Raw genomic sequence first — 14057 nt, 5'->3', positions numbered from 1 at the left:
TACTACACCTGCTGTGGCTGAATAGAAATAACACAAATCCTGTATTGGCTATATCTTTAAATGCACAGAAAACTTTTGATAGGGTGGAGTGGAACTTTCTGTTCACAGCCCTGGAAAGGTTTGGAATAGGTGACAACTTTTGCAGATGGATTAGAACCATGTACTCTGGTCCAGAAGCAGCTGTATTTACAAATGGGGTACTTTCTCCTTTTTTTAGTATTTCCAGATCAACACGTCAAGGATACAATTTAAGCCCATTGCTATTTATAATATTTTTTAGAGCCATTAGCTATTCAAATCAGAGAAAATGCAGAGGTTAAAGGTGTATTTGGGGGAGGCAGAGAACACAAATTATTCCTGTATGCAGATGATGTGCTGGTATTAAACCAAGACCCAACTAATTCTATCACAAAACTATTAGAGGTGATTAATACATATTCATTGTTTTCGGGGTACAAAATTAATTGGCATAAATCAGAGGCGATGCTAGTTTCCCGGGCCTGCAGTCATAACTTAATATCGGGCTTTAACTTTAAGTGGGTGGACAATGGAATGAAATATCTTGGAATTGAGTTGAACCCCAATATTGAGGATATTATGGCTAACAGTATGGGAAAATTATTAAAAAAGATCAATAAAAACTTGGGTAAATGGAGTAAACTAAATTTGACATTGTGGGGAAAAGTGAACACAGTTAAAATGGTTGTGGCACCACTCATCAACTTAATAGCTGATGAGTGGTGCCACAACCATACAGGAATGCTGCCTATGTGTATCCCGCGATGGATGTTGCAAAGCTACAATAATATGATAAAAGATTTTCTTTGGAAGGGTGGTAAACCCCGTATTAACATAAATCGACTGTCCCAACCTAAGAAAGAAGGGGGGCTAGCCCTGCCCAATATAGAGTATTATAGCATCTCTTTTGAAATGGCTAGATTAGGCAAACATTGGGCAGGGAAAAACAATATAGATTGGATTTTAATAGAACAAGAGCTTGCATCTCCATTCACACCAATTGATATTTTATCACAAAAAGTGAATAATCATGGTAAGACGCAAAACCCTATTTTGAAATTTTCGAAAATGGTATGGTTGGAGATGTATAAGAAATATAAACTTATCTATAAACTGTAGATAATTACAGGGCTTCACCACAAGGAGGAAGCAGTTCTGAGTATGGCAGGATACTGCAAGTCTTTACCACAAGGTAAAGTTTTTCAGACAAGAAAGAGACTGCAGACTGATCACATCTCACAACTACTCTCTCCACTTTCTTTGTATAAAACAGGTTAGTGTGTTTTCTGATCTCAACACATTTATAACGACACAACTCTTTTCTATGTTGTTAAAATGAAGTTTTCATTTTATCATTATTTCTATTTTATTTTTTCTCAAATGTAGCTCCTATACACACTTTTTCTGTCCTAATTTGTATCAAAGGTCTTGAGTAGATTGACAGATCTAATTTCCATATGATAGAATGATCACTCATATGATTCACTACTATAAATAGGGTGTGTACTTTTATTTTGGGAGATGGCTCAGTGTGTTTTTGTTTATTTATTTCTGTTAGTTCTTTTTACATATAATAAGATTAAACAGATGGTTTTAAAAATATTACAAATTAGGTAATCCCAGTGTTAGCGTTGCTGCACAGATATATTGGTTAAGATGGACCAGTGCAGAGTTCAGCTGCAAGTTGCAGCATGTTTCAGATGCGACAGATACTTTGAAATCAGACAGATAACATTAACCTCCTAGGACCTGGCGTCCACATATGTGGACATCACATTTTGGGTTGTCTAGACCAGTGCTTCCCTTGAGACATGTCACCCTCAGCCGCATACCCCTTGCTAGGAACGACTCTTAATTAGTGTCTATAAATACATTGCAATACCGCATGCATAAAAATAAATACTGCACAGTCTATTATTTCTCACCAACAAATGAATTTATTAATATATTTTAGTTAAAACAGAATTTTAATAACGAACTTTACTACTTAATATTAGCAGTGTATCAAAAGATTTATTAGAATTCACCGTTTTGTCGAGAGCATAAAGGCCATATATGAACTTTCATTAAACAGAACTTTATTTAATGTGATGGATGTGCTTGAGCAGAGGCACACGCTTTTCAATGTTTGGCTCAATTTGGGAAAGGCTGAGTCTTATATCGTTTTCCACACAAAGTCTTGCTCTGTATTTTGTTTTCATGTTTGTTAAAGCAGAAAATTCCCTTTCGCATAAGTATGTGGTGGCGAAAGGCATCAGAGTCTTGACAGAGCGCTTAGCCAGCGCGGGCTGTTCAGTGCGCAGTCCTATCCAGAAATCCGCCAGGGTCTTTTGAGCGTGTTCAACTTTTAGAGATCCATCTGTGGCGATCTCAATTAGGCACTCCTGATCAGACGGTGATAACGAAGTAGGCACGGCGGTGAACGGGTGACGTATCCAATCATTTGAGCCATCAGTCTCTGGGAAGTATCGGCGTAACTGCACCGCCAGCTCCTCAAGGTGCACGTTACATTCGCGCTTTACACTTTTTAATAGTGTGAGATCATTAGAGCGCAGAAAATCATGCAGCACGGGAAAGACTTCAGTATTGTTTGTATCCATGCAGTTCTTCCAAAGGTTTAACGTCTTTATCGTGGCCTCAACTTTATCTTGAACATTGAATATAGTTGCAGAAACGCCTTGTAATCCGAGATTGAGCTCGTTCAGACGAGAAAATATATCACACAGATAAGCCAGGCACGTAACGTAGGCTACTCTTCATCATGCAAATGTTCAGACAGCTCAAAGGGATGGTTACTGAAGAAAACTTTAAGTTCATCCCTCAGCTCAAAGAAACGGGTCAGCACTTTCCCTCTAGATAGCCAGCGAACCTCTGTGTGGAGTAATAATGTCTCATGCTCGCTGCCCATCTCATTGCACAACGCAGCAAATAAGCGGGAGTTCAGCGGCCTGGCTTTCACAAAGTTAACCATTTTTACACTCGTGTCCAAAACATGTTTCAAACGGACAGGTATTCCCTTTGCAGCAAGAGCCTCTCAGTGGATGCTGCAGTGTACCCAAGAGGCATCTGGCGCGACTGCTTGCACACACGAAACCACACCTCCGTGTCTCCCAGTCAAATCCGTGTATCCCAAGTAGCTGCTGTAAAACATTTTCTGACATTGCATTGATGCGCCGTGAGAAAGTATTGTTTGATGATGGAATGTAGTGGTGTGCGATACTGCATATTTTGGTATGATCCGATACCAAGTAAATTCGGGCCAGTAACGCCGATACCGATATGATACTTGTTTTTGGTGTTTATGTGTACTGCTGGCAATGTAGGCTACTGTTACAGCAACCGTATGATCACTGTAAGGGTGGACAGTGCGCGGCTCTGGGTGAGCCGGAGGCTGGCGCGCCAGCGGGACCTGCCAGGCTGGAGACGGAGGTCGAGGTGCGTGGGGGTCCTGCCACGCCTGAAGGCGGCATGCTGTCCACTTTAGCACGCAGGCTGCATGGTCCTGGGCCGTCTGCCCAGCTGCCTGTGAGCCCCAGCTCACTTCCACGGCTGCTGCGCCGCCGCTGCTTGCCATATGGGTGGTGGCCATCAGGCTAGCCCCGGGGCTTTCGCTGGAGGCGCGGGCAACCGCCAGAGTGGACACTTCCCTATCGCTGGGCTGGGGCATGGGGCGCCGATTCCCTCGCCTGCTCCCTGGGTGAGGTGAAACGGGCGAGGGGGGTATGTGGCAGGGCGTGTTCTGCGATGACGCTGCAGGTTTGGTGGTGATGTGTACGGCTGGCAGCGGGAGAGCTGAAGCCGTTGAATGTACTGTTACAGCAACCGTGTGATTATTGTAAGAATAAATGATGCTGCGAAGCATGAAAATGCCATCGGGTCTGCCGTGGTGGCGATCTTTTTTTTTTTTTTTTAATCTTAAGTGCACGCAAACCAGTAAACAAATAAAAACAAATACTGTTGATAAACTATAATACAAAAAATCACAATTAAAATTCTCAACAACAAAAACAAAAAATATATATAATTAATATGTAAACAACTTAACCCCCAAAGTGTCTACGTCACCTGACATGTCAGTGCAACACCGAAACATAAAAGTGGGGGAGAGGGAGCAAAGTGCTCTCCGCTGACACAGGAGCGGTGAGTCCAGCGACCTGGTTGTTTCGTTTTTACCGAAAGCACAGCATAGCAAACAAGCAGAACTCAAAGTAAAGAATCAATCTCACCAGGCTAGTATCGATCCGATGCCGACTTGGGATCGATACTATCGATATTTGGATCGATCCGCCCACCACTAATGGAATGGACTGTATCGTCTTTTTTGCCTTTTCCCCCAAAACTGTCCCTACCATATCTAAAGCAGCAGGGAGAATGAGGTCCTCCACAATAGTGTAGGGTTTCTTGTTTTTTTTCGCCACTCTGGAACTGACCATCTAAGATACTTGTAGTCTGTTTTTATTCATAAGATCTGGCACTTGAATGCAGGTTTTAATTGTTGAAAGTGATTTTAGCTGTTGCTCAAAATATTCTCTTGGTTTATTTTTCAAATGGGGATGATTTGTCTCTAAATGTCTGCGCAAAAGTGAAGGTTTCATTGAGTTCTGAGAAAATACTTTTGCACAAATAACACATTGTGGCAAATGTGGAAAATACACCAATATTTATACATGTGAACCCCAGGAAATATAATTGTCATCATATTTGCGCTTCTTTGATGAGGTTGTGTTACAGTCCAAGCTGTCATGCTTTCTCCCACTTTGACGCTCAGCATCAGACACTTCATCACTTTCCACATGACTGGCTCCAGCTATGCTAGCCACTTGGCTAGTAACCACAGATAAATCCGTGTTAACATTCAGAAGAAAACACAATTTTTCTCTTAAACTCACAGGGCCAAACTTCGTGTACTTTAACCCTTTAAGACCTACCATAGAACCAAGTCCGCCAGAGCTTATATTATATTTTTACATGTTGTAGTGCCATTTTTGGGAGCATTTCAAGTTGATATACATCAATACAAACATTATAGCCCAAATTTTAATAATATGTCTGCATTAAGTGCATAGTAATTACATAAATTGCAAAAAAGTGCAATAAACTACAAAACAAATTAAAATTGTTTTTGTTTTTTTTAACATATATTTCTAGTTAGAGAAATTTAAGAGGCTTATCCCACAAAACTGTAAATACAAAATAGTTTCCCACCACAGGAAATTTATTTTGAGTGTGTTCATAGTTTTATTTTTGAAATACATCAATTTTTATATACTGCAGGAAAAACGAAAATAAATATTATATTGCAAATTTGCAAAAAAAACAGCATATGCATCAAAATAAACTATTTCCAGCAGTGCAATATGAGTCCTAAGCATCCCAGAAACGACACAGAAAGTCATAAAGTCAAACACAACTTTTAAAAACACCAGTATAGGCTCATAAGGCCCTGATAGTAAAAAAATACATTTCCGCAAAATGACGTCACTTCCGGTTTTGGGCAGGTCATGGCGGACATGCGATAGTTCGTGCTGATGGATGTAGGAAGTGTTACAAACAGCTGATCGGATCGGCAAAGCGCGTTTCTGGAATATTATGTTTTTGTTGCTGCAAGCGCTTTTTATGCAGTTTTTGCAAAGCTATATGTGGAAGGAAACTGTGACTTAGGACAAGCTGATGGCATAAGATGTAAGTACAACTTCTCCGGTTTCATATGCAAAAAAAAATGATTGCGCTAGCTTATGTGGTTGCAGTGCTACCGGGATTTAAAAATAGTTACGCAAAACGGAGCGTGCCCGCTCCGACCGGCTTTAAAGGATTGATCAGAAGGAAAAACAAACTAAGAAAAAAGGTAAACTGTCATGATAAGCATTTTGTGTTTTCTTGTATTTTTGTGTCCAAGTCCAAAGCAAAATGTCCACGAAAGACACTGGAGCTGAGGAAACTCATACTCAAACTCAAATTTATAAATAGTTCAGGGGGCTGGCCCGGAGGTTGACGGCACAACAGTCATAACAGACATACCAAAACAGTTCAGGAAGTTAACCCATAGGTTGATGGTACCAAATTTCAGAAAGTTCTGGAAGCCGACCGCGGAGCCAGCGGTGGCAACGGAACACTTCTGGAGGCCAACTGCGGAGCCAGCAGCCAAGATGGAGTAGCTCTTGAGGTCGACCGCAGAGCCAGCAGCAGCGACAAAGCAGTTCTGGAGGCCGGCTGTGAGGAAAGTGGCGGAACTACAAACCACAGCCTTGGTCAGCACTGGTTCAGTAGCTACATTCAGTAGCTTTAAAAACATGAGAAACTGTTTTCAATTCTGAACTGGAAACGGCAGAGTCTGTTCTTGTAGTTCCAGACTTAGCAAGAGCTCGTGGCAAAGAATCAATCTCACTCACCGAGATGGAAGAATCTAGAGTGGAACCGTACATCCTGGCACTGGGATTTCTTCAGCGGGTGGCGAATCCTCATTAACAGACTTGGGCAGCTGCTTCAGAATCAGAATCAGAATACTTTATTAATCCCGAAGGAAATTAGGGTTACAGCAGGCAGCACGCTAATGGCGCATGCGCACTTACAAAGGAACCTTCTGACCAACTTTACACAAACATCACACTGGGGAGACATGTCAGAAAGGTAGGCTGATAGGAAAAAAACAACAAAAATACATAACATGAGGTAAGAGGAGGAGGAAAAAAACTCCACTCAGACTGAGCTCCTAGTGGGAGAACAGTTTGATAACAGAAAAAACACCTCAGCACAAAAAGCACATGACTATCAATACACCATAGAAACACAAGAAAAGCAACAGGGGCGGGTAAAGGGTAAGAGAGAGCCGGTGTAGACAGCGCATCAGGTCCTGCAGCATGTCTGCGCTGGTCCAGTTGACTGCCATCTTCCCCGGTAGGGCACAAGCATCGAAGGCGTTTGGAAAGGGAGGGGGATCAGTGTGTGCATATGTGTGTGTGTGTGTCCAGAGTTCAGCTGAGACAGTGTCCTTCGCCCTGCTAGGCTAAGTAAACAGTCTTCCAGCCAACCCAGGTGGCCTTGCATGGAATGGGGGGAACAGTCTAAACACAGTCGTTATCAGGGTGTTTTTGTTCGGCACCCTGAACAAAACTCCGCTCTTGATGCGGAGAGGGTCTCCGCATCAAGTGATGATGGTTTTTACTTTAGTGCGAGCAACTCATATGAATTTCAAAGCTGTTCTCTCAATCTCCCGTTGGAGAGCCGTGAACTTTCTATGATGTTATCCAAACTTACATTCCGTGATGTTGTCATTCTTTTTGCTCAAAGAGCAGGTTCTGAGAACTCACGATCGCAGTGCACTTCCCCAAGATGTGATCGAATTTGCGCTCAAAGGTGTTATTCGAGCTAGCCCCTCCAGATGTAATCCAGTTTTTCACTCAGAGGTCTTGTTCTGAGTATTCACGGCAGCCGTGCGTTCTCCAAGATCTTCTCCGTGCTGCACTCAATGAGCCCATTTTGAGAAACTCACGCCTCGTCCCATCATTTCAATCCCAGCGGGCAGCCTTGTGGGGGTTTGAACAGCCGGTTTCACTTCCTTAATTCTTCGATAAGCCAGGGCCAAGCCAGCTCCGATCAGCAAGAACCCTGTTATCATGGTTCCGAATAGGTAGATATCTTCAGCAGTCAGGCTCACCCGAGCCCAGACTTCTCATTGAGAAGGGGTGTCAATTGCATTCAGAGACCAGTTGATCAAATCCATAATTCCTCTTTTAGGTTTTAGAGAACAGACTGTGAGAGAGTGTTCCAGGGAAAAGTAAGTAAAAACACAAGACAAGACAAGGACATAAGAAGCTAAGCAGGGAAGATAAGGGCAGGAGAGGAGAAAGTGCGACCGCCTTCACTGAGAGCCAAACATATGATATGATATATTCGAGGAAGTCCAGGGTTCTGAGCATGGTGAAGAGAGCCGGTGGCGCAGACAGTGCTTCTTCCTGAAAGCGGGAGAGGCGAAGGAAACTGAGAGTCTTGGAGCAGCAGTGACCGGCTCCTCATCCTCTGACCACATTCCTGCCAAGCATGAGGCAGGTGAGGGGTTGTCAGAACAGGACGTGAAGGAAGAGGGATTCTGATGCTGTGACTGCAGCTGCTGCGGCAGTGCCGTGGTAAGCTCCATCTGCTCCGGCAGTGGTGAAGAGATGGAGAGAGCAAGCTCACCAGCCCTGACTTGCACCATCCAGAAAGCTACAGAGCTGCCCAGCCCAGTGTCCGTAGAAAACCTAGTTAGCCGAGGTTTGCTCCGAATAACAGCATCTACCGCGCTCAGCCTAACTGCCATGGTTCTCAAATACTTTTGCATAATTGTTATTATGGTTTCAGGCTGGTTTCACTCATTATGCATGAACATCACATCCACAACACTTCGGATTTTGTTGAGAAGGTGAGAGATGTCATTATGGTGAAACCATGGTCTTGTACAATGTTAGATCTCTCTTCACTTGCATCCCAGTCACGGAAGTGTTGGCGGTAGTTCTTAAGAGATCCAGCAACAGGACTGCTCTCAGCATCGTTTGTTTCTGGAACTGTGTCTTCATTCCACTTACTTCACAAACAAGGGCCAGTTCTACAGACAGAAACATGGGTGTGCCATGGGTTCCCCAGTTTCACTCATCATGGCCAATTTGTACATGGAAGAAGTGGAAAAGAGAGCTTTGCTATCCTACCCTGGAACACCACCAAGCCATTGGTTTAGATATGTGGATGACACCTAGGTGAAAATCAAATCTCAGGACGTACCACAATTCACAGATCACATTAACTCGGTCAACCAACACATCAAATTCACCAGGGAGGATATGAAAAGTGGGAGATTAGCCTTCTTAGACTGTGAGATTTCCATCAGTAATGGGGCCCATCTAAAAGCTGATGTGTAACTGTTACGCCCCTAGTCTAGGCGTGTAGAGACGCACATAAGGTTGAAGGAGAGAGAGACAAATACCCGCCCTGGTTCCCAAGCCAAACATCCAAAACCAGTTGTGAGTAAAAAAAAGCTGATTTTAGTGAAGGTAATGAAGCATAGCTCCAGGGTGAACCCAGGCCAAAATAATAAACAAAACCAACTAACTAAACCCTACGAAAAAAAACCAGAACAAACAAATGACAATACTAACCCTCGCTCCCTAACCCGGAAAACAGGAGAAAACTGTTCCCAAAGAAAAAGGCGGCTCACCCCTTCCACTTCAGCCTAAGGGTGCCTAAGCACTAAGTTAACACAGCAGGAGCGGCTCTCACAGATCACGCTCACACAAATACACAGCAAAAGTATAGGTTGGAAACCAGGGTCAGGACCGCGTCGGCTGTCAAGCTACTCGCTCGCTCCACTCTCTCTCTCTCCGGCGGGAGCTGTCAGAGCGGCTTTTTGAATGCGGTCACGTGTTCCACGGTCCAATCAGCTGCTCACTACTCTTCATTAGGGGAGTGACCTGCAAAGAGTCTTAAGCACAGTAAAGAGACACAAAACAAAACAGCCCACACAGTGTTCTTATGGCCACAGCCGTAACACCCCCCTTCCCAAAATCAAAGACATCTCCTTTGTAGATGTTTTGGACAGTTATGTTTAAAGGAAGACACGGGATAGGGTATCCGCTATCACATTCTCTGTGCCCTTTTTATGGCGGATTTCCAAGTTGAAATCCTGCACCAGGAGAGACCATCTCATCAGCCTTTGGTTCGAGTTCTGCATTCGCATTAGGAATACCAGGGGATTGTGGTCGGTATAAACGATCACAGGCGAGGGGCTGGAACCGACGTACACCTCAAAATGCTGCAATGCGAACAGCAGAGAGAGGGCCTCCTTCTCAATCGTGCTGTACCCTCGCTGATGGACATTGAATTTCTTTGAGAAATAGCCGATTGGGTGATCCACACCATGATGGTCTTCCTGTAGCAATACGGCACCTGCTCCGTTTGCACTAGCATCTACCTCTAATTTAGAGCACTGGTGCACTGCACAGGAGAGTCTTAACAGCCAGGAATGCACTCTGACACGCAGAGGACCACGCAAAAGGTTTCAACACACTAGTGAGGCTAGTGAGGGGTGCGACCACTTCCGCGAAACTTTGACAGAAACCCCGGTAGTAGCCCACCATGCCGAGAAAACGGCGGAGCTCACGCCTAGTCCGAGGGGCAGGAAAGTCCAGTATGGCCTGGATTTTGGCCAAGATAGGGCGCACTTGTCCCTGACCCACCTGTTTTCCTAAGTACGTCACCATGGCTTTACCAAAATCACACTTGGCGAGGTTGAGGGTGAGGGATGCCTTTTCCAGGCGATGGAACACATCAGTGAGTGTCTCCATATGCTCTGACCAGGTGTCTGAATAGACAACAATATCATCTAAATACACTTCACACTTGCAGACGCCTCCCAGCACGATATTCATGAGCCGTTGGAATGTGGCGGGAGCGTTGCGCAACCCGAAAGGCATGACAGTATACTGAAGAAAATGGTCAGGAGTAACAAAGGCAGAGATTTCGGCCGCGCGTGATGTTAGAGGAACTTGCCAATAGCCCTTTAACAAGTCCAGCTTAGTGACAAACTTCGCAGAACCGACCCTATCGACACAATCTTCCATTCTGGGAAGAGGATAGGAGTCAGGTTTGGTCACGCTGTTCACCTTCCGAAAATCTGTACAAAACCGTGGGGTCTTATCCGCTTTAGGCACTAGGAGACACGGGGAACTCCACGCACTAGAGCTAGGAACAGCAAGACAATTTTCCAACAGATAAGAGACTTCTGTCTGGAAAAGTGCACGTTTAGTGGGATTCACCCGGTAGGCATGCTGTTTGATTGGAGGATGGTCCCCCACATCGATATCATGCTCAAGCACGGTGGTACAGGATGGAGTGTCTGAGAAAAGATTAGGATGATTCTCAATCAACCGACACACGTCGTTTTGAACATCATCATCTACCTCAGTTAAATGTGACCTTAAATCACGTAGGATTTCAGAATTCCTAAATTGTGCACAGCCCAGAGCACAACCGAAAACCAAATCGTCACCTACTGGGTCATACCGGGTTTCGGAACCTGGCACCCCCACAGTCGCAACTGTTGACACACCACCAGCAAAGTAGGGCTTCATCATATTAATATGACACACACGACACTTTTTCCTTCGCTCTGGGGTGTCGATCCGTGATATAATCCGTGTCACTCAATTTTGCCTGCTCTGTATACGGACCACTGAACTTTGCCTGGAGAGAAGATCCAGGGACCGGTAGAAGTGTTAAAACTTTATCACCAACCTCAAATTTCCTTTGCACAGCTTTCTCATCAAACTTCCTCTTCATCTTACCCTGCGCTGCAATGAGAGCATCGCGTGCGATTGCACATGCTTTATGCAAGCGCTCTCTAAATGAACTCACATAATCCAACACATTTTCCTTAGGAGCATCTGTGTCGGACAGGAAGTTCTCCTTGAGCAGTCGCAACGGGCCACGCACTGTGTGACTGAACACCAGCTCAGCAGGGCTAAATCCTAGCGACTCCTGCACACTTTCCCTCACTGCTAAAAGGAGCAGCGGCAACCCCTCATCCCACTCCTTTTCAGACTCAAGGCAAAATTTCCGCATCATGGATTTCGATGTCTGATGAAACCGCTCGAGTGCACCTTGCGACTCCGGATGATAGGCACTAGATTTCTGATGTTTAATGCCAAGTGATTGCAAAACTTGAGCAAAAATCTTAGACATGAAATTAGAGCCTTGGTCGGTTTGGACAGCCTTTGGTAACCCGAAAGTAGAAAAGAAGTTCACCAACGCCTTAACAACTGGTTTAACCTTAAGGGTGCGCAATGGAATTGCCTTGGGAAAACGTGTAGCAACACACATCAAGAGGTACTGGTGGCCCGATTTTGTTTTAGGAAGTGGACCAACGCAGTTGATGAGTACTGGAATAGGGTGTAATGGAGCGGGTGGAATGAGTTGGTTAGGCTTACCGCTAATCTGACAGGTGTGACAAGAACGACAATACTTAGCAACGTCATTCTTCAATCCTGGCCAAAAGAAATGACGCAGAATGCGGTGGTAGGTTTTTATAATACCTAAATGTCCAGAAAAGCTGTCATGGGCAAGACTAAGAACTTTGTGTCGGTACTGTTGAGGCACCAGAACCTGCTTAAACACATTCCAGCCCAGATCACCAGCTGTAGGCGGATACCAGGTACGCATCAACACATCATCCTCAACACTGAGCCCTTCAGCGGGTCACAGGTTTTAGATTCAGGCTCTGGCTCACCACCAGCGCAGAGAAAAGAATCAGACAAATCAACATCACCATACCTGCGCTTGTGCGCGCGAGTTACAGCGCAGGCAGGAAAAACAGAGGGGGAGCGCTCAGCAGCAGGGTCAGATAACAAAGTATCAGGCACAGGATTCTCAACCACTCTCGGGGTAGAAACCACTTTCCCGTTTGCTAAATCATTCCCCAGAATCATCGCAACTCCGGGCACTGGCAACTGATCGCGCACTCCAACCGGTACCGAACCTGAAACGAGCGGCGATTGAAGAAACACATTGTGTAGTGGTACTCGCAGCACATCCATTGTTACTCCCCAGACAAGAGCATCCGAACCACAAAAAGAGTCATCAGAAAAAGGTAGAATACCCTCAAAATGAGTGTCTGCGCAGCTCCAGTGTCACGCAAAATCGTGATCGGCACCCGATCCTCCTCTTTTCCGTTCAAAGAAACAAATCCTTCCGACACAAAGGGACGGTAGCTGTCATCAAAGCTTTCACTTCCCACTTCATTGCTAGGTGAAGTGGAAGCAGACATAGAACGAACGAAACCCACACTTTTCGGCTTCCTTACCATGTGGGCCTGCTCCCTGCGCTGTAGTGATGGGCAAACAGCGACGAGGTGCCCGATTTCATGACAATAGAAACATTTGCGATCTGACACAGGAATAGCAGCAGAACGTGTCTGGCGCTTAGGGGAAACCCTATAACTTTTGGCAGGATGAGTTGCGGAAGTGTACTCACGGCGCACCGTCGAAAGTGCGGCACGATGAGTTAACACAACTTCATCGGCAAGGACAGTTGCTTTAGACAATAACCCCACCTTCTGTTCGTTAAGGTACACCACAATATTTTCAGGGAGACATGTCTTAAACTCCTCCAGCAGGATCAACTCTTTCAGCTGAGTAAAGTTCTCTGCTTTACTGGCAGCCAACCACTTGTCAAATAAGACAGCTTTCTCACGTGCAAACTCCACAAACGTTTGACTGTCGGACTTGCTACAGGCACAAAACTTCTGCCGATACGCCTCCAGTACTAATTCATAAGCCCACAAAATAGTGGATTTGACAATCTCATAATCCAGACTGTCAGCAATGGAAAGACTCGCACAAACCTCCTGCGCAGTAAAGAGACACAGAACAAAACAGCCAACACAGTGTTTCTTATGGCCACAGTCGTAACAGTACCATAAACCTACGCATACCGATCATCCACTGAAGCAAAAACTGGGTGTCATCAGGACACTACAACACAGAGCGAACACCATCCCCACAGACACAGCGACCAGGGAAGCAGAAGAACATCACATTAAGAAGGCCCTGAGTAAATGTGGTTATCCCAGCTGGACTTTTGTCAAAGCTGGGAAGGCGCCAAAAGAAAGTTCCAGCCGATCCAAGAGACCTGTGGTGATCCTCTATGTGTAAGGAGTATCGGAGCAGTTGAGACGCATTTTTTCTAAACATTGTGTCTGTGTGGCTTTTAAACCCCAAAACACGCTGCACCAAAAATTGGTCCGCCCCAAGGATTGGGTCCCCCGACACACAGAGTAACAAAGTGTTGGGTCTGCGCTTCCACAGGCCCCGCTAGTTTAGAAATTTATTCTCGTTAACGACAAAAAAAAGATGAACATCTTCAACCGGCTTTTACTTGCTAGCAAGGGAAGGTTGGTTGGAACCAAGCTGTTGAAGCTCAACGCTCCTCACCTGTCTCCAACCCAACTTCTTCAACAAGCAGCCCTTCTTGCAGCTATTTGTTTCCTTGACAGCTACTTTTTACGCAAGCACCTC

The 14057-nt window shown here is 45.0% G+C and overlaps 1 protein-coding gene across 1 annotated transcript in view; it reads left to right on the top strand.

Moving 5' to 3' along the window:
• The first annotated feature begins 1200 nt into the window (after positions 1 to 1200).
• The window catches only part of LOC146493678 (CMP-N-acetylneuraminate-beta-galactosamide-alpha-2,3-sialyltransferase 2-like), a 28024-nt gene continuing 15167 nt past the window's right edge, over positions 1201 to 14057 (top strand). Inside the window, exon 1 of the mRNA XM_085149054.1 lies at positions 1201 to 1291. The gene's annotated coding sequence lies outside the window, so the exon portion shown is untranslated. The remainder of the gene's footprint in view (positions 1292 to 14057) is intronic.

This window comes from Neolamprologus multifasciatus, chromosome 22, assembly GCF_963576455.1.
Source record: "Neolamprologus multifasciatus chromosome 22, fNeoMul1.2, whole genome shotgun sequence".
Classification (NCBI taxonomy): domain Eukaryota; kingdom Metazoa; phylum Chordata; class Actinopteri; order Cichliformes; family Cichlidae; genus Neolamprologus; species Neolamprologus multifasciatus.
This window is presented reverse-complemented; position numbering and strand designations above follow the sequence as displayed.